The sequence below is a fragment of the Ochotona princeps genome, chromosome 13, assembly GCF_030435755.1.
Source record: "Ochotona princeps isolate mOchPri1 chromosome 13, mOchPri1.hap1, whole genome shotgun sequence".
NCBI classification, from domain to species: domain Eukaryota; kingdom Metazoa; phylum Chordata; class Mammalia; order Lagomorpha; family Ochotonidae; genus Ochotona; species Ochotona princeps.
The window spans coordinates 565,280-586,824 of NC_080844.1; the positions used below are offsets into that span (position 1 = coordinate 565,280).

The 21,545-nt window shown below is 41.9% G+C and overlaps 1 pseudogene; it reads left to right on the forward strand.

Annotated features, from left to right (window-relative positions):
* Positions 1-836: 836 nt before the first annotated feature.
* Positions 837-21,188, forward strand: LOC131481725 (probable G-protein coupled receptor 27; annotated as a pseudogene).
* Positions 21,189-21,545: the final 357 nt, after the last annotated feature.

The window sequence follows — 21,545 nt, forward strand, 5'->3', positions numbered from 1 at the left end:
ATTTTCTAAAACAAGTACATACGTTCATTTCATGATTTAGGTTAATTTAACAGCGGATTTGGACCACTCTATACCAGATTGCTTTTATATATACCTACTAAATCAAGTTGCACAACAAGTTTCCATTTTTTTTTAATAATGTTAAATCGCTTTTTACTTACCTTGCCCCTCTTAGCTAGGGGTTAGGGCTATGAGGCAGATCTAGAGAAATTTAGGTTCTGAGGGTTACTGGGTGTGGTTAAGTCCAGAGACACTGGGGGCTGGACGGGGAAGGTCCATCCCTGCTGAAGGGCCTGGGGCTGGCCACCTTGGAAGTTGCTCTGCTTGATTGAGAAGGGATTGCCCGGGACATCTGTTTTAGAGCGGCACTCAGCAGCCCAATGTTTGCCTCTCCTACCATGCTGGCAGAGGCCATTAGATGGGGGTTTAACTGCTCTGGGAGAGGGACACTCACGGGAAAAATGGCCAGACTGTTTACAATAACAGGTTTTAGCTGGAGGCTTGCTCTGCATTACGCTGGGCGGTTTCCCTACAATTCTCGACATAGTCAGTTTTCACAGAACAAAATCATCTCTACTTAAGGTAGTTCAGGCCAAAAATACCAATCAGTGCAGGTCAATCAGCGCTTTCCAAGATTCTCTAAGAGTGCAAGGGTGTAAGGTGCTGTGGCGCCATAGTTGTTAACCGCCTCTTTAAGTTCCCTTAAGTGTTCAAATTCAGCGGTGATACTTTTGTTCTGACATCGCATCCGTGGGCTCCTCTCCCTCAGAATCTGACTGTTTAGGGGGCTCCTCATCTGAGTCCTCCTTGTGAGAAGCTGCATCCTCCTCCTCATGATGAATGAAATTGGCATCATTGGCTACTCCAGAGGGATTGTCCATGCAGCTGCATCAGGGCCTATGGCAGCCCTGACTTTGCTGCAGGTGACAGGAAAAGCACATAAAGTCTATCTTGGTTTAGCGCCTTTGGCAAAATCATTACCAAAATGAGTCATTCTCTGGTGTTCCGAGTCCAATTTTTTTCAATTCCTTAAGTAATTTTGAATGATCGCGTTTCTGTTGGAGAACCACACTAAGGAAGGCGGTCTCTTGGGCCAAATGAACTCTAGCCTTCTCTACACAGTCAAAAACACGGTCTGAATTAAGACCAGGGTTGCACAAAACAGGGGCAGAAGGCATAGCTTCAGGTGGGGGAATATGAAGAGGGTGCCTTAAAGCTGCCGGCCACTCCAGATCGCAGCGGCAAGTGCCATCATCTAGTTGAGCTCAATGGAGATTTTGGGGGTTCATCTGGGGTCTCTTCAGGGTATGGGAACTTTGACCTACGTTCCTTTATTTAGTCTATCCTTTAGTTTATCAGAGGGGGAGCAGGATCAAGACACTCTGCAGAATTTTTTTTTTTTTTTTTAAGTAAACCTTGCTTAAATTGCTTAATTCTCTGGTAAGCCTGTTCTGACCAACAGCATTCCCATTTGATGTAGTAGATCTTCAAGCTCGGTTACCAATTTATCCTGGGAGAAGGCCAAACCCATTTTATCATCCTTTTCGCAGGATAAATTAAAGACCAAGACCTAACTATACTTCAAAATAAATCTAAGACCTAACTATAATTCAAAATAAAACTCCCTCTCCTACCTGTGTGTGAAAGGCTTACAATACGTCTCACTTACCTTATTCAGTTGGCCAGCCTCCCGGGATGACCCTTTGTTGAATCCTCTTTTACTCGATCTTGGTGAAACTTCCATCTGTCTGCCACACGCACGTCACTATATACCCCGCCTCGAGCGCAGGGACTAGGGTTACAAAGAAGACAACACACTGGGCCATTCATGCAAATAGAATGCCACTTTATTGAAGTCTAGCCTGCCTTTTATACTCTCTGGTTCCTTCCAGTATTTTTCCAATGTTCAAGCAGCTGCTAAGACCACCAGCGGCATCTTGATCAACGGGAAGCAGGAACTTGCGATTAAGCCAGGACCTAAATGTATCAGGCTAAGATTGTTGGTTTGTTTGCTTCCAAATAATTTCTTTTCTCTAGTGGAGTTCATCAAGTGTCCATGGAGTATGCGATGGCAACATAGTTCTTAAGAGACTTCTGTGTTTCCTTTTAGTTAAGCATGTGCTGCCTATTCAGTGGCACATTATTTAATCAAGGTGCTACAATTTGTTGTTGACATTGTTGCTATTGTTATTCATGCTGTGATTGATGTGGTGTTATGAAATGATGTCAATCTGAAAAAATAGTTTAAAAAAATGTTCTAGATATGAGAAAAAAAATGTCTTTGGTATTTTGAGATTGCAATAAGCTTGTAAATTGCTTTAAGTATGATGGGTATTTTGATGATATTAATACTTTCAATATATAGGAATTTGATTTTAACAGATAATTTTGTACTATGAATGTTTACTGTTAGTACCAGGTGTGAAATATGGCTTTTTGTTACTGTTATACTTTTGTTTTCAAAAGATTAATTTTTCTGGCTGAAAGTCTTAATTATTTTAGAGGTAATCTGTGACACTTTGCCATGTGTGTGTTTTTCCTTTCTTCCTGCGTGTTCCATGAGGAAGATATTCTGACTCTGTAGATGAAACATGCTTATACTTTATTGTACAAGAAGTCTTATGTTTTTAAAGCAAATAAAGGTGTTTTTTAAAAAAAAGATTGTGCATCCTGTTACCCCCTGAAAAACAAGCTAAGCTGTGGAGTTAAAACTTGGGAGACCAGGCCCTGCAGCTAAAATCCTAACCTTGTACTTACCAGCATCCCATATGGGCTATGGGTGCCGGTTCTAACCCTGGAGGCCCTGCTTCCAATTCGGATCCCTGTTTGTGGCCTGAGAGGGCAGTTGAGAATGGATCAAAATCCTGGGACCCTTTACCCACATGGAAGACCTGAAAGAAACTCTTGGTTCCTTACTTCAGTTCACTTCAGCTTGGGTCTTTGAGGTCTCTTGGGGAGTTAATCAACTAGTGAAGATCTTCCTTTCTTACTCTCTGTCTGTGTACTTAACTTTCAATAAAAGTAAATAGATAATTTAATATGCCACAAAATTAGACAAACACATTGGTAAGAGAAATTTTCACTAACTTCCTGAATTCATCTATGAAACATTATTTTCTTTTTTATTATTATTTATTATTTTTAATTCATTAATTACATTGTATTATGTGACACCGTTTCATAGGTACTTGGGTTCTCCCCACCCCTCCCCAAACCCTCCCACCATAATGGATTCCTCCACCTTGTTGCATAGCCACAGCTCAAGTTCAGTTGAGATTCCCCCATTGCAAGCGTACACCAAACATAGAGTCCAGCATCTTATTGTCCAGTCAAGTTCAACAGCTTCTTAGGTATACCCTTTCTGGTCTGAAGACAGAGCCAGCAGAGTATCATCCCAGTCAATTAAAAGCTCCAACATACCATCAGCAAAAATTTACATCATTATGGAATTAATTGACATAGTAATGAGTAACCAATATGTTAAAAGTAAATGCGAGTTCCCAGCCACCTTCTGTGACCACCTCACTTACATTTCAATTTTAGTTTATACACAACATATAACATTCATAACATAACATGTTATACATAACATCATATCATCTTAAATTAAGGCAAACATGTGGTATTTAACCTTTTGGGATTGGTTCATTTCCCTTAGCATTATGGTTTCCAGTTGGGCCCATTTGGCCACAAAGAACTGCATTTTGTTTTTTTTAATAGCTGAGTAGTATTCCATGGAGTAGATGAACCATAACTTTCTTATCCAATCCTCTGTTGATGGGCATTTTGGTTGCTTCCATGTTTTTGCAATTACTGATTGTGCTGCTATGAACATAGAAGTGCATGTTGGTTTCTCATAAAACAATTGTTCTGGATATATTCCTAGGAGTGCTATTGCCGGATCATGCGGTATGTTGATTTTGAGTTGTTTGAATTTTCTCCATATTGATTTCCATAGAGGCTGTACCAGCCTGCAGCCCCACCAGCAGTGGAGTAGGGATCCCTTTTCCCCACAACCTCGCCAACAAGTGTTGTTGGTGCTTTTATTCATGTGAGCCAGTCTTACTGGCATTAGGTGGTACCTCATTGATGTTTTAATTTGAATTTCCCTTATTGCCAGGGAACTTGAGCATTTTTTCATATGTTTATTTGCCATTTGGGTTTGTTCCTTTGTGAAGTGTTTGCCCATTTCCCGTGCCCATTTCTTGAGTGGCTTGTTTGTTTTGACATTTTGGTTGTTTTGTAGCTCTTTGTATATTCTGGAGATTAGCCCTCTATCACCTATGTCGTGTGCGAGATCTTCTCCCATTCTGTGGGTTGCCTTTTTACTTTGTTGATTGTTTCTCTAGCTGTACAGAAGCTTCTTAGTTTGATGAGGTCCCAATTGTTTATTTTGGTCTCAATTTCTACTGCTTTTGGAGTCTTTTTTAGGAAGTGAGGGCCTACCCCTAAGTGCTGCAGTGTGTTTCCAACATTTTTTTCCAATAGTTTGAAGGTTTCTGGGTGTAGGTTTGGATCTATTACCCATTTAGATCTGATCTTAGTGTATGGTGAGAGATGTGGATCTATCTTTTTGTTTCTGCAGGCTATTAACCAGTTGTCCCAACAGCATTTATTGAACAGACCTTCCCATTTGCCTGGGTTGTCGTTTGTCTTTTTGTCAAAGATTATTTGGCTGTATCTGTGTGGGTTCCCGTCTGGTGTTTCTATGCTGCTCCATTGATCTTCCTCTCTATCTTTGTGCCACTACCACGCTGTTTTGATAACCAGTGCCCTATAGTATGTCCAGAGGTCCGGGACTGTGATTCCCCCTGCTAACTTCCTGTTCTTCAAGATGGTTCTAGCTATCCGTGGTTTTTTCTGTTTCCAGATGAACCTTTGGATCATTGTTTCCACTTCCATGAAGAATGTTTTTTTTTTAATTAATATTTAGCATTATATGACAGTTTCATAGGCTTTGGGAATCCCCCTCCCCCTCCCCTCCCCCCTGGTGGATTCCTCCACCTTGATGCAGCATTACAGTTCAAATTCAATCAAGATTCTTTCCTTGCAAACATATATTAAGCATGGAGTCCAGCTACTTATTGTCCTGATGGGTTGAACAGTTTCTTGGGGAGATCATTTCTGGTCCGAAGTCAGAGCTGGTATAATATCATCACAGTCAATTAAGAGTCCCAATATAACATCAACAGCAATTTGCAATATTATGGAATTGACATGGTTTTGAGTAACCAGTATGATAAAGAAAAAAAAAACAATAAAAACAAAACAAAACAAAACAAAACAAAAAACAAAAAACAAAGAACAAAATAACAAAAATACAAGTCCTAACCATAACCTATGATTAGCTCATTGACATCTCAATTTTAGTTTATATACAGGACCAGACCGGCTGCTATATACCCCGAAAAGGCCACAGGGTACCATTCAGCTGTCTCATGTCTATTTCATTTTAGTATTTAGCCATTTGTTGTGTTGAAGTATAATTTTGTTGATCTTGGCAGATTTTGGGATAATCCAGACTGGCTTGTAACTCTAACAAGATATTTGTCGACATTTAAGGTGCAGAACATTTTTTTTTTGGGGGGGCGGTGTGCAGGGAAATCCTCAACACCATGGTGAGGAGTGACCAATCTTTGTGTCCCACCCAGCAAGGCATGAGCCAATCCATGCCAGCTCTTCATGAAGAATGTTTTGGGCAATTTGATTTGGATTGCGATGAATGTATATATTGCTTTTGGCAGTATAAACATTTTAATGATATTGATTTTACCTATCCAGGAGCATGGGATGTTACTCCATCTTTTGAGGTCTCGTTCAATTTCTTTTTTAAGTAGTTTGTAGTTTTCTTCAAATAAGTCTCCTACATTTTTGGTTAGATTTATTCCCAGATATTTCATACTTTTCTCTGTTATTTTGAATGGTATCTTGCTGGTTAAATCTTTTTCCATCTTGGGGCTGTTCGCATACACTATGGCTGTTGATTTTTGTTCATTAATTTTGTACCCTGCCACTCTACCGAACTCTCGCACAAGTTCTAGCAGTCTCTGTATTGAGTCTCTTGGCTCTTCTACATAAAGAATCATATCATCTGCGTATAGGGAGAGCTTGACTTCTTCGTTTCCCGTTTGGATTCCCCTGATGTCTTTTTCTTGTCTTATGGCCTCAGCGAGTACCTCTAGGACTATGTTGAATAGTAGTGGAGAAAGTGGACATCCCTGTCTTGTTCCAGATCTCAGTTGGAAGGGTTCCAGTTTTTCTCCATTCAGTATGATGCTGGCGTTGTGTTTTTGATATATGGCTTTAATTATGGTGTGGATTTTTCCATCTATGCCTACCTTGGTTAGGGTTTTTAGTAGGAAGTGGTGTTGGATTTTGTCAAAAGTTTTTTCTGCATCTATTGATACTATCATGTGATTCTTGTTTTTCAGTTTTTGGATGTGCTGTATCACATTTATGGATTTCCGGATGTTGAACCATCCTGCATTCCAGGGATGAATCCTACTTGATCTGGATGAATGATCTGTCTGATGTGTTTTTGAATTCTGTTGGCTAGGATTTTGTTGAGAATCTTAGCATCAATGTTCATCAGAGAGATAGGTCTGTAGTTTTCCTTTTCTGTTAGTTCTCTCTCAGGTTTTGGGATTAAGGTAATGTTGGCTTCATAGAATGAGTTTGGAAGGGTTGCCTCTTTTTCTATTGTTTTGAAGAGTTTGTAGAGGATTGGGGTCAGTTCTGTTCGGAATGTTTTGTAGAATTCTGTAGTGAATCCGTCTGGGCCTGGACTTTTCTTTGTTGGGAGCTCTTGAATCACTGATTCAATCTCTGCTTCAGTTATGGTTTTGTTCAGGTTGTTTGTTGCCTCTGGGCTAAGTTTTGGCAGGTGGTAGAAGTCTAAGAACTTTTCCATTTCTTGGTGGTCTTCTGATTTGTTGGAGTACAGTGCTTTGTAGTAATTTCTAATTATGTCCTTAATGGATGTGGTGTCTGTTGTTATGTTGCCTTTTTCATCTTTGATGCTGTTAAATCTTGCCTTCACTTATTTTTTCTTTGTCAGTTGGGCCAGTGGGGTGTCTATCTTATTTATCTTCTCAAGAAACCAGCTTTTTGATTCATTGATTTTGTGTATCTTTTTTTTTAATTCTATCTGATTGATTTCTTCCCTTGTTTTGATGATTTCTTGCTTCCTATTGTGTGTGGGGCTCTTCTGCTGTTGTTTTTCCAATTCCTGGAGGTGTGTGTTTAGTTCCTGCATTTAGCTACTCTCTTGGTCCTTGACATGAGCTCCAATTGCGATGAGTTTACCCCGTAGCACTGCTTTGGCAGTGTCCCACAAATTTTGGAATGTTGTGTCAGAGTTTTCACTGGTTTCCATAAATTTTTTGATCTCATCTTTAATTTCTTCTCTGATCCATTGTTCGTTTAATAGCATATTGTTCAGCCTCCAAGAGTTTCTGTATTTCCTGGGGCATTTTGAATTGCTGATTTCCAGTTTCATTCCTTGGTGGTCTGAGAGGGTACATGGTATGATTCCTATCTTTTTGAAGTTATTTAGGTTTGTTTTGTGTCCTATCATGTGGTCGATCCTGGAGAAGGTGCCATGCACTGCTGAAAAAAAATGTATAATCTGTGGCCTTAGGATAAAAAATTCTATAAATATCTATCATGTCCAGTTGTTCTATTGTTTGTATGAGCTCTGTTGTTTCTTTGTTGAGTTTTTGTTTTGTTGATCTGTGTATTGTTGTTAGTGGGGTGTTAAGATCTCCCACTATTATTGTGTGCATATCTATGTCTCCCCTTAAGTCTGTAAGTAATTGCTTCACGTAGCTAGGTGCGTTTGAATTTGGTGCATATATGTTCACAATGGTAATTACTTCCTGATTGATCAGTCCCTTCACCAATATATAATGTCCTTCCCTGTCCTTTTTGATGTGTGTCAGATTGAAGTCCACATCATCTGAAATTAAGATAGCTACCCCAGCCTTTTTTTCTCGCCCATTGGCATGAAATGTCTGTTTCCAACCTTTCTCTTTCAGTTTCTTCGAATCTCTTCTGGTTAGATGTGTCTCTTGTAGGCAACAGATAGTTGGGTGCTGTTTGCTAATCCAGTCTGTTAATCTATGCCTTTTGATTGGTGAGTTCAGGCCATTTGTGTTAAGAGTTAAAATTGAGAGGTTGTGATTTTGCCCTGCCATTCTTGTTTTTGTGGGTATTGATATCTGTGTAATTGCCCTTCCTTGTGTGGACTTTAGTGGGGAGACCTTCCTGTTTGCCATCTTTGCTTATGATTCACCTCCTTTTTTTCTGGATTTAGTGCATTTCTAAAGAGATTTTGTAGAGCTGGTTTTGTGCTGGCATATTCTTCTAATTTCTCTTTGCTATGAATGTATCTAATTTCTTTCTCAAATACGAATGAGATCTTTGCTGGGTACAATATTCTTGGTTGACAGTTGTTCTGATTCAGGATTTGGAAGATCTTTTTCCATTCTCTTCTTGCTTGTAAGGTCTCTTCAGAGAAGTCAGCAGTGATCCTGATTGGTTTTGCCCGGTATGTGATCTTTTCTCTGCTTCGTACTTGTCTCAGGATTCTTTCTTTGTCTTCGTTGGAGTGGAACTTGAGCACCATATGTTTGGGTGAAGATCGCTTTGGGTCATATCTGCTGGGAGTCTTCTGACCATCCTGGATTTGGGCTGGGTTCATGTTCCACGTGTTTTGGAAGTTTTCCTGTATAATTTCGTCGAGCACCATTTGCATTCCTGTCTCTTTTTCTGCTCCTTCAGGAAGGTCAATAATCCTAATATTCGATTTTCTGAGGTTGTCTTTCATTTCTTGTATGGTCTTATTGGCTTTGTTCAGACTTGTCTCCAGCTGTTTAATGAGCTGGGTATGTTCGTTTTGTGTGTCTTCCTTTTCAGAGATCCTCTCTTCTGCTGTATTTGTTCTGTTGGTTAGGCTCTCAATTTTGTGCTCCAAGTCAAGGATTTTACTTTTCATTTGTTGTATTTCTGCGACTATGTGGTTCTTGAATTCCTTGAAGTCCTCCCAATTCTTCTCATTGTCTCTGACATATTTTAACATTATTTTTTTGAATTCCTTGTCTGGTAGATCTTCTATGTCTTCATCTCGCATCTCCGAAATAGACATTGGCTTTTGATCCTTTATTGGTAGGGTGTTGGCTCTCTCATCTGGATCATTACCTTTTCTGGTATTTCTTCCCATTGTGTTAGTGTTTCTTTATTGAGAGACCTAGGCACCAGTGTGCTGAGGGGTCTCCAAGCACTATCCTATAGAGATCGGAGTCTGCAGGCATGGAGTAGCAGAGTGTGGGAATTTTCAAGGCACTTTTGGTGCGTCTCCAGAACACTGGACCTCAGGGCGCCACTTCCAGGGCCCAGCGGATTCAAAGCGCACTCTCAGCTCATCCCCTACAGGTATGCTACCACAGGGAGTGGGGGAGTGAAAGCACTCTCTGTGCGTGCCCCCTGTGCGTGGAATCACAGGGCTCGGAGGATTCTAGGTGCTTTCTCTGTGTGTCCCCAGTGCCAGGGACTGCAGGGCGTGGAGGTTCCAGGTGCTCTCTGGGAATGCCTCCTGCACGCTGGTCCGCAGTGCCCTCCTGGTGCGTCTCCCAAGCACAGGACTATAGGGCGTGAGGTGTTCCAGGCGCTCTCTGGAAGTGCCTCCTGCGCAGGCCCGCCCACCCCAGCGCTTGCAGGGGACCGACTGCCCCAGCGCTAGCACGGGACTGCCCAGCCCAGAGGCGTGCTCAGATTCCTGTGGGATAGCACCTCCCAGCTGAGTGCCAGACTGCAAAGGCACGGGGGAGTATTCAGTGTGCCTTTTGCCTTTCTCCTCAGTGCACAGGACCGCTGTGTTTCACCTCCCAGACACAGTTTGGCAGTTTCAAGGCACTCGCCCTATGTCTCGGGGGGGAGGGGCAGGGAGATGAGCACCAAGGGTGTTCAGGCTCTGTGCATGCCCCTGGGGGCCAAATCCCGGAGCCTCCGACCTACCACTGTCCCCACCCAACTCACTCAAACCTCAGGTTCTTGCAGTCTGCCTCTTCCTCTGGTGGGAACCCTCGCAGCAGGTGCATATCCTGGCTACTGCTTCCGTGCAGGTCCTGGTGGGTCCCAATGGGACCTGGAGACTGAAGCGGGTGCAGGCAGGTGCAGGTCCTGGCGGGGCTTGGCGATTAGGGTGGGCGGATGCCAGCGGGTCCTGATGACTTCAGGTCCTGATGTCTGCAGCGGGTGCAGGTCCTGGCGGGTCCTGGTGACTAGGGTGGGCAGGTGCCAGCGGGTCCTGATCACTGCTGGTCCTCACGGCCACAGCGTCTGCAGGTTCTGAGGTCTGCGGGTCGACTGTGGCTCTCAGCGGCTGCACTCAAAGGTGACTCAGCAGGTCAGGAGCGGAAAGTCGTCTTCCCTACCCTTTGTTTTGTTTTTCCCTGGATGCTCTTCCGAGTTGTGTGGATTTTTTTGGCTCCACACTGTCCAGGGAACTTCACGTTCTTCTCCCTGTAGCTCTATGCTGCTCCACTTACACTTTTGTCGCGTTCTAGACCTCTCTGTCTGTGAGCTCCCTCACAGTCTTCCTCCTATGTCGGCCATCTTGCGAGTCTCCCCAAAACATTATTTTCTTTAAAGATTTATTATTATTGGAAAGCCGGATATACAGAGAGGAGTAAAGACAGAAAGGAAGATCTTTCGTCCAATAATTCACTCCCCACGTGAGCTGCAATGGGCCGGTGCTGTGCCAATCCGAAGCCAGGAACCAGGAACTTCTTCCAGGTCTCCCACATGGGTGCAGGGTCCCAAAGCTGTGGGCAGTCCTCGACTGCTTTCCCAAGCCACAAGCAGGGAGCTGGATGGGAAGTGGAGCTGCCGGGATTAGAACCGGCGCCCATATGGGATCCTGGCACGTTCAAGGCTAGGACTTTAGCCACTAGGCCACACCGCCAGGCCCAACAGAACATTATTTCTCAGTCATTTGGTGTTTATTAAATATTCTTTTCTTTTACATTCTTTTTTTCCCTTTTTTAACCTTGTATTATATTTCAAATATTATAATTCTGTAGCTCCTGGGATTTCACTTACCAAATTTCCAAACCCCCTCCCACTACAATGTTTTACGCCATGTTATTACAATAACATAGTCCTTCATAAGCAAAAAATATGCCCATAATTCTGCAAATTGAGTGTATCCTGAATTTGTGGCTACAGACGTTGGCAGGTTGTTACACATTCTATTTTTTCTCATTTTTTGAGGATTTGTTTTTTTATTTAAAAGTTATATATATAAAGAGCAGAAGAGACAGAGAGGAAGATCTTCTCTCTGATGATTCACTCCCCAAGTGAATGCAATGGCTGGAGCTGTATTGCTCCAAAGCCAGGAGCCAGGAATTTCTTCCAGATCTCCCACATGGGTGCAGGGTCCCAAGGTTTTGGGTCTTCCTTGATTGCATTCCCAAGCCACAAGCAGGGAGCTGAATGGGAAGTGGTCCTGCCGGGATTAGAAGTGGCACACATATGGGATCATGGTGAGAAATTGAGCTGCTAGGCCACTGCACAGAACCCCAACTATTCTGTTTTTAAGATACACTGAATGGTTTCATTGGGAGTCTGTTTTTCATCTGGAAGTAAAGATGCATACTACAAAGAATTTACCTGGCTGTTTCATAAAATTTTTAAATTTTAATTTTTGGAATTTTTAAAAGGGGAACACATTTCATGTATTTCATATATGTATATATAGCTTTAGAGGCACAGTTATATCCACTGCCTACACTGGACCTATTCTCTGTTCTCTTTTTTATTTTTTCAACAATAAACTTGGAGTAATACAGTGACAAATTTAATCCACTGGCAGTTTAAAAGAAAGTAGTAGAGCATGCGTTGATCAGATACTGTAGCACCCAGGGCTCCTCCATAACTGAGCTAAAGTCTAATGTAAACAGTAAAATAAAAATTAAGCTAAAGTATCTAAATAGCAGTTTTGCACTCAATGACACCTACAGAAGCCCAAAAGCAAAATGGACCTAATCAAACAATATGTTCATTATGCCACCACATTAAGATGGTTAAATGGGATTCTCTGTATATGCTCTGCTTTGAGAGCTGAATCTTCAGTCCCTTAATGCTTAAATGAGGACATTCGGCTAAACAGATTTTTGGCAAAGTAGAAGGGAGCCATCTACCCCCTACCCCTTCGCTCAGAGGAGGATTTAAACAGAGTGTGACAATCAGTAGTCATTGCCATTTAGAAACCTGTGGGAATAATTAACAGAATGTCTTAGGACCCATTTCCCATCATGATGGAGGAGAGCAGATACAAGAGAAACAAGAGAACCCTGAAATCATTTCAACATCATCCTGGTATATAGTGATGCCTTAGGTACAAACAACAAGTTCATTTTAATCAGTGCTTATGTCAAGAAACTAGAAAATCGCCAAGTAAATCAGCTAACCTTACAACAAAAGGAGCTAGAAAAGCAACAACAAAGCAATCCCAAGATCAGTAGGAAAAAGAATTATCAACATAAGGGAGGAAATAAACCAAACAGAGACCAAGAGTACTAAACATAAGATCAATCAATCGAAGAGCTGGTTCTTTGAGAAAATCAACAAAATAGACTCCCCACTAACCCAACTAATCAAATAAAGGAGGAAGAAAATATGCATCACTACTATCAGACATGAGAAAGGAGATATAACAACAGATACCTCAGAAATACAAAGAATAACCATGAACTCTTACAAGCAACAAATGTGAATGAATATACGAACAAATCAGAACACCTAAAGGAGATGCATAGGTTTTTGGACACATACATTCTACCAAAATTGAATCAAGAAGCAGTTAACAATCTAAATAGCCCTTTAACATGCACTGAGATTGAATCAGTAATTAAAGCCCTCCCAACCAAGAAAAGTCCTGGACCAGATGGCTTCAATGCTGAATTCTATAGTACGTTGCAAGAGAAGTTAACCCAATCCTACACATGCTTTTTCAAACAATAGGAAAACTAATGAAGCTAATATGACCTTAAGCCAGATAGAGAAACAACAGAAAAAGAGGACTACAGACCAATATCCTTGATGAACATAGATGCAAAGATCCTCCATAAAGTACTAGCCAACATGATCCAACAGCACATCAGGCAGATCATTCACCCGGATCAGGAGGGATTCATCCCAGGCATGCAGGGATAGTTCAACATCCACAAAACAATAAATGTGATACATCACATCAACAAATTGAAAAATAGAAACCATAAGATCCTCTCAATAGATTCAGAGAAGACATTTGATAAAATTCAACACCACTTCATGCTGAAAACCCTAAACAAGATAGGCATAGAAGAAACAGTCTACAACACAATCAAAACAATTTATGAAAAACTCAATGCCAGCATCATAATAAATGGAGAAATATTGGAAGCTTTCCTGCTAAAATCTGGAACTAGACAGGGATGTCCACTCTCACCACTACTCTTCTATATAATTTTGGAAGTCCCTGCCAGAGCTTTTAGACAAGAAAAAACAACTTAAGGAATACAAATGGGAAATGAGGAATTGAAATTGTCACTATTTGCAAATGACATGATTTTATTCATAGGAGAACCAAAAGACACCGTCAAGAGACTATTGGAACTCATAAAAGACTTTGGCAGAGTAGCAGGATACAAAATTTATGAAAACAGATCAATGGCACTAGTGTACGCAAATAATTCCATGAATGAGAAAGAAATTGTAAATACAGTACCTTTAAAATAGAGGAAAGGAATCTTAAATACCTAGGAATTAAGCTAACTAAATATGTGAAATACCTCTACGATGAAAACTATAAATCATTTAAAAAGGAAATTGCTGCTGGTCCACTTTCGCGGGCTTCTGCGGTGGTCGACCAGCTGCACCGTGGCATTTGGCATGCGCAGATATGTGTGTTGTTGCCATTTGCTGTCGCTGTTGACTCGTATGGTTTCTGTGTCCTGTCAGTCTTCCTAAAAATTCCCTTTCCCCCCTTGTCCCCTCCTTTCCATCTCTCCAACTTTTTTTCTATTGTTTAGATGTTCAATTTTAACTGACTTTCTTGCTTTCTTTCTGTGTTCTTGAGGAATCTTACTAAAACTCCCCCCTCTCTTCTTATACCTCCTTTCCATGTCTCCTCCACTTTTTTTTATATATGTGTATACACATATATACACATGTATTTGTGTTATGTGTTACAAATTCGTATAGGCTGGGATTTCCCCCCAAACTCCCAACCTCTGACATATTTTCCCCATTTTATTACAGTGGTATAATCCTTTCTAGGAAAGTATAATTCCATCAGTCTCTTTTTTAAGTGTACCTCAACATTGCTGGTACAGACAAAGTCAGATAGTCCAGCATCCCATTTCTACATTTGACCAAAAGTTTCGTTGGGAATCTTTCTTTTCAAAGTTTTTACTTTCTTTACGTTCTTTCTCCTTCTTTTTGCTTTCTTTCTGTGTTCTTGGGGAGTCTTCCTAAAAACTGTTCAAACTTTAAATTTAATTTTCTGACTGACTCATTGGTTGATTTACACATATATTTTCCCCATTTCTTTGGAGAGCTTCCCACCATGGGAAGCTGGGTTCAACATTGAGTGATGACCTGCCTCTGCTGCCCCATCTGAGACAGTACAATACTGCCCACAGCTCCTTCCCACCCAGTCTGTGCACTAATCAGCCCAACACTAGACCACCAAGATGCTCAGGTGTGCTGTGACCCTAACTAGAAAATAAATCCAGGTAAAATGTGTGGCTGGGGCCAGAGAAGAATGATTTAGCTACCCATGCTTTAGGAAGCGCGCGCGCGCACACACACACACACACACACACACACACGAAAGAAAAAAAGAGGTGCTGGGTCAGAACAGGAGCTAACGGGACACAGATGGGATGAATGGACGCAATGATCAGAATCTAACAACTCTGTCTGGCACTCACTGCTCATTTTGTTTCAGGGAAAAGCGGCTGCTGTGCAGAATCACACACCAGGCAAATGGAGCTCCTCATTAGGGAGCAAGAAGTGGTTGAAGAAGACATATCTTCCTGCTGCTGCCACTGAAAGGACCCACCTTGTCCCCAGCAGTATGACCCCATCATCCCAATACACCCAACAGCACCCACATTTCTGCTTCCTAAATGCCCTTACCTATGCCTGCCTTGCTGCTGCAATGTGAAAGCCTGACCTTCCTGCCGCCGCCATCTACCTGGTCAATAAAGCTTTCTTCTGAGCCACTAACTTCTGCCTGAGGCTGACTATTCGATAAAACATTACCTGAAGTCTTTTCTATTTCTGAGAAGAATGTTGCTGGGATTTTGATTGGGATTGCGTTGAATCTATATATTGCTTTTGGTAATATGGCCATTTTGATAATGTTGGTCCTGCCAATCCAAGAACATGGTAAGGTTCTCCATTTTTTAAGGTTTTCTTCTATTTGTTTTTTAAATGATTTATAGTTTTCATCATAGAGGTCTTTCACATCTTTAGTTAACTTAATTCCTAGGTATTTAAGATTCCTTTCCTCTATTTTAAAGGGAACTGCACTTACAATTTCTTTCTCAGCGGTGGAATTATTTGTATACACTAGTGCCATTGATTTGTGTTCATTAATTTTGTATCCTGCTATGCTGCCAAAGTCTCTTATGAGTTCCAATAGTCTTTTGACTGAGTCTTTTGGTTCTCCTATGTAGAGAATCATGTCATCTGCGAATAGCGATAATTTCAATTCCTCATTTCCAATTTGTATTCCTTTAATTGCTTATTCTGCCTAATCGCTCTTTCAAGGACTTCCAAAATTATATTGAAGAGTAGCGGTGAGAGTGGACATCCCTGTCTAGTTCCAGATTTTAGCGGGAAGCCTTCCAGTCTTTCCCCATTTAATATGATACTGGCATTGGGTTTATCATAAATTGCTTTGATTATGCTGAAGAATGTTTCTTCTATGCCTATCTTGTTTAGGGTTTTTAACATGAAGTGGTGTTGGATTTTATCAAATGTCTTCTCTGAATCTATTGAGAGGATCATATGGGTTTTATTTGTCAATTTGTTGATGTGATGTATCACATTTATTGTTTTGCGGATGTTGAACCATCCCTGCATACTTGGGATGAATCCCACCTGGTCCGGGTGAATAATCTGCCTAATGTGTTGTTGGATCCTGTTGGCTAGTATTTTATTGAAGATCTTTGCATCTATGTTCATCAAGGATATTGGTCTGTAGTTCTCTTTTTCTGTTGTTTCTCTCTCTGGCTTTGGTATTAAAGTGAGATTAGGCTCATAGAACGAGTTTGGAAGAATTGCCTCTTTTTCTATTGTTTGAAAAAGCGTGTGTGAGATTGGGGTTAGTTCCTCCTTGAACGTTTGGTACAATTCAGCAGTGAAGCCATCTGGTTCCGGGCTTTCCTTGGTTGGGAGGGCTTTAATTGTTGATTCAATCTCAGTGCATGTTATTGGGCTAGATTGTTAATTGTTCTTGATTCAATTTTGGTGGATTGTATATGTTCAAAATTCTGTCCATTTCCTCTAGGTTTTCTGATTTGTTCACATATAGTTGCGTATAATAGTTTCTGATGATTCTTTGTATTTCTGAGGTATCTGTTGTTATATCTCCATTCTCATTTCTAATACTATTGATGTGTATTTTCTCCCTCCTTTTTTTAATTAGTCGAGTTAGTGGGGAGTCTATTTTGTTGATTTAGAAATAGAAAAGATGATACAGAAGTTCATCTGGAATCACAAAAGACCACGAATAGCTAAAGCTATCTTGAAAAATAGAAATCAAACCGGAGGAATCACATTTCCAGACCTCAAGTCATACTATAGAGCAGTGGTTATCAAAACAGTCTGGTACTGGTACAGAAACAGAGAAGAAGATCAGTGGAACAGAATAGAAACACCAGAAGGGAATTCACACATGTATAGTCAACTAATCTTTGACAAGAAAACAGAAAACAATCCAGGTAAAAAACCTGGTCTATTCAATAAAAGCTGTTGGGACAACTGGATAGCAGCTTGCAGAATAAAGAAGCAGGACCTGCACCTGTCGCACTATACAAAAATCAGCTCTAATTGGCTCAAGGACCTAAACCTACAACCAGAAACCATTAAACTACTAAAGGAAAACATAGGAAACACACTCCAAGATATAGGAACAGGGAAAGACTTTTAAGAAAAGACGCCTAAAGCAACAGTGATCAAATCCAAAATGAACAAATGGGACTATATCAAACTAAAAAGTTTCTGTACAGCAAAGGAAACAATTAAAAAAGTGAAGAAGCAACCAACAGAATGGGAGAAAATTTTTGCATTCTACACAAGTGACAGGGGACTAATATCTAGGATCTACAAAGAGCTTCAGAAATCCAAGGATAGGGAAAAAACCAACCCTGTAGCAAAATGGGCAAAGGAAATTGAACAGACATTTCTGAAAAGAACAGATTCAAATGGCTAACAAACATATGAAAAGATGCTCAGGCTCTCTAGCCATCAGAGAGATACAAATGAAAACCACCTTGAGGTACCAGCTAACTCCTGTGAGACTGGCCTACATTCAGAATTTGTGGCGTGGATGTGGGGAGAAAAGTACCCTCCTTCACTGCTGGTGGGAGTGTAGGCTAGTACAATCATTCTGGAAATCCATATGGAGAGTGCTTGGAAAATTGCAAATAAACCTGCCATATGACCCAGCAATCCCGCTACTAGGAATATACCCAACAGAAGTAAAATCTGCATATGAGATGGGAATCTGTAATCCTATATTTACAGCAGCACAAACTACAATAGCAATGACATGGAAACAAACCAGATGTGCGTCTAAGGAAGAATGGTTAAAAAGACTGTGGTACATCTACTCAATGGAATATTATTCAGCTTTCAAGAAGAACGATATTATTCTATTTAAAACCAGGTGGTCCCAACTAGAAACCATTATGCTCAGCGAAATGAGTCAATCACAAAAGAATAAATACCATATATTCTCTCTCATATAAGGAAACCAACATGGAAAGGGTAACTCCAATAGTCTATTGAGCGTCTGTTGGCTGTTTTGGCTGTGTCTCAGATGTTTTGATGTTTTTATGTCGGTTTATTTGCTTCCAAATAATTTCTTTTCTCTAGTGGAGTTCATCAAGTGCCCATGGAGTATGCAATGGCAACGTAGTTCCTAAGAGACTTCTGTGTTTCCTTTTAGTTAAGCATGTGCTGCCTACTCAGTGGCACATTACTTAATCAAGGAGCTACAATTTGTTGTTGACATTGTTGCCGTTGTTATTCAAGCTGTGATTGATGTGGCTGTTATGAAATGATGTCAATCAGAAAAATAGTTAAAAAATGTTCTAGATATGAGAAAAAAAATGTCTTTGGTATTTTGAGATTGCAATAAGATTGTAAATTGCTTTAAGTACGATGGGTATTTTGATGATATTAATGCTTTCAATATATAGGAATTTGATTTTAACAGATGATTTTGTACTATGAATGTTTACTGTTAGTACCAGGTGTGAAATATGGCTTTTTTGTTACTGTTATACTTTTGTTTTCAAAAGATTAATTTTTCTGGCAGAAAGTCTTAATTATTTTAGAGGTAATCTGTGACCACTTTGCCATGTGTGTGTTTTTCCTTTCTTCCTGTGTGTTCCATGAGGAAGATATTCTGACTTTGTAGATGAAACATGCTTATGCTTTATTGTACAAGAAATCTTATGTTTTTAAAGCAAATAAAGGTGTTTTTTTTTTTAAAAAAAAAAACATTACCTGAAGTCAGGCAAGCAGGCACACGTACACGCATGCACATGCACACACACCAGTGTGCCATCCAAGTGGGTGCATGGCTGGTGGATTGGCCTTTCTGCTGGAGCTGTAGTGACAAGCAGACAAGCAGACAAGCAGACAAGCTTCCAGGCTGTCTTTCCTCGGCTTACTTTAGCAGGGAACTGGACCTTGTGAGCAGAGAATCACCACCCATAGCAGATGCTGGTGTAGTGGTTTGGGCTGGCTGACTGGCTGGCAGGATAGCGGTGGATGGCTTGGTATGCTGCTAGGAACTCAATTGACCCAATGGCTGCTTTTAGAGCAGCCCATGCCAGCCCCTCTTCTTCTCTTCCCTCAACCACCACACGACTGGCCTTCACCCAGGCCGATTTTGGGGAGAGTTCCTCCTGCTCCTGCTTGGTAGCCTGGGATCTTGCTTAGGCTTGCCGGGAGGGTTGGGGGGATGAGGGAGGATGGAACCGCAGGGATTTCTCCACCTCATGGGGAGACTACAACATACACATAGATACCCACCATTGGCTGCTTGTGCTTTGGGCAGGGTCGCAAGCATTTGGGCCAGCTTCTGCTGGAACGGAGAGAGGGATATCATATCAGACCTACCTAGAGTGGCATAGACTTCAGTGCCAGTACCACACTTGTGCCACCATGCCAACCAACCCCAGAGTCTGCAAACAGTGCATTAGTGTCTGGGAAACCCCACGATATAGGTGCACACATACAGGGTGGAGGTGAAAGCTGATGAAAACCTGTTTCTGTCCAGAGCCCCTCAGACAATACAGTTGTGTGACACTGAGACCTGGGAATGTCTGGAATGCTCCGTTTGTTCACCAAACTTCTGAATTCTCTATTCATCCTGCAGTACTTTGTGAAACAGCATTTGATTCGAACGTGATGGAAATCTTGTGTGTGCTCTGAAATTGATCTCTGGCTGTGGAATTTAGTACGTTAGTTGAATATTCTGATTTAACACTTAGCTTCCAACTATTAACAATTATGTAATTGACTCAAGTCAGAGCTAGAAATGAGGAACTTTATACATGTGCCCATAGGGATAGTGTCGGCTCACAGTGGAAATACAATAACTCCAAGTTATACTCAAAGTAGCTGGAAAATTACCAGCAGCAAATAACTACTGTGTTATAAGCTTGCATTTCCACTAGCTAGTAATGGAAGGGCCCAAAATAACTATCTGAGATAATGAAAATATATGTTATTTTCTAAGTAAAAGCAATTTATATTTACCACATGAACAACATGAAAAAGGAAATAAACTGGATGTCTTTCATACTGTGAAACCTAAATTCCAGATCCAAGAGATAAACTCAGGTAGATTATGATAGCATAGCAGAGGAAGTGCTTCCCTTGAACACACCAGCCTGCTGCTGTGGGTGAGCCTGGGGGGCCACGTGCTGTTCGTGCTGCTTGTCAGCTTGCAGTGTGTCCTGTGCTGCCTGCTGCTCCACCTGTGCTGGCCAAAGGGCTGCTTGCACTCACCAGCCTCCAGCAGTTGTACTGGCTGCACACTGGGCCAATGCCGCCTCTGGGGCCATGCTGGGTGCACTGGGCTGAAGGCTGCTTGCATTCCTGGCCCTGCTCTTCTGCTTCTATGCCTCCTTCTTGTAGCTCAGCATGGGCATCACCCTCTACCACTTCTATGCTGAGCACCTGGCAGACTGGCCATATGCCATTATGCTGGTTTGTACCACCTGGGCACTGGCACTAGAATCAGCCGTCGTGCCTGTGCTGGACAGCAGCAGCGGTGGCGAAGACAAGGAGATGCCTTGTGCCCTGGAGAAGTGGCCTGACGGCACCCCAGTGCACTCAGCTGCCTGCTGCTGCTGAACACAGGAGTGGGCACACACACACCTCATTTACCTCCACCTGCTCTTCTTCATTCAAGATTGCTGCAATGATCGGCACAATAGGAGGTTGGCGGGCCTAGTAACTGCACTCAGCCATTACTGGACCTTCCACAGGCCTGGTGCCACCGGCTAGGCAGCCACCAACTGGACGGCGGGCTTTGGCTGTGGGCCTACGCCACCCATGCTCCTGGGCATCCTGGCAGTGGGGCCTGGATGTGGTGGGCCACCTGCTCATGCTGGAGAAGTTCAAGATGGAAAAGCATGAGCAGGATTTTCTATGCAATGATCGTGTTCTTCCTGCTGCTCTGGGGCCCTACATTGTGGTCAGCTACCTGCGGACCCCATGGCTAGCAGCAGGACTCACTGTGGCTTACCTTTGCGCAGGCCAGCATCAACCCCATCCTGTGCTTCCTGTTCAACAGGGAGCTCAGGGACTGTTTCTGTGCCCAGTAACTCTGCTGTCACAGCCCCCAGAAAGAACAAGCCACTCTTCCTTGGGACTTGAAAGGCATTGGGCTGTGAGGGCTCCATGGAACCTGCCTGCCTGCACACTTGCAGCTCCGCCAACCTCTTTGGCCTGGACAATGCTTCTGTCCCAGTTTTCATTTAAGAAGATGGCTTCAAAATGACTCTCAAAATGAACAAACAAGAGGATTGTACAGATCTGTGGTCTTTTGGGAAGCAGGTGGATTGATAATGGTAGAGGTGTGGTTGGGGTTAAAAAGGATGCTCCAGGTGCCAGTCTTGCCCCAGCTCCAGCCTCTTCTTGTAAAGAATGCTTTCAGGCTTTCTGGGCTGCAGTAGGCTCTGGCTTCTAGTCCTGGTTCTTTGCATCTTCTATTCCATGCCTGGTTACTCTTCTCCTTTCTTTTAAGTTCA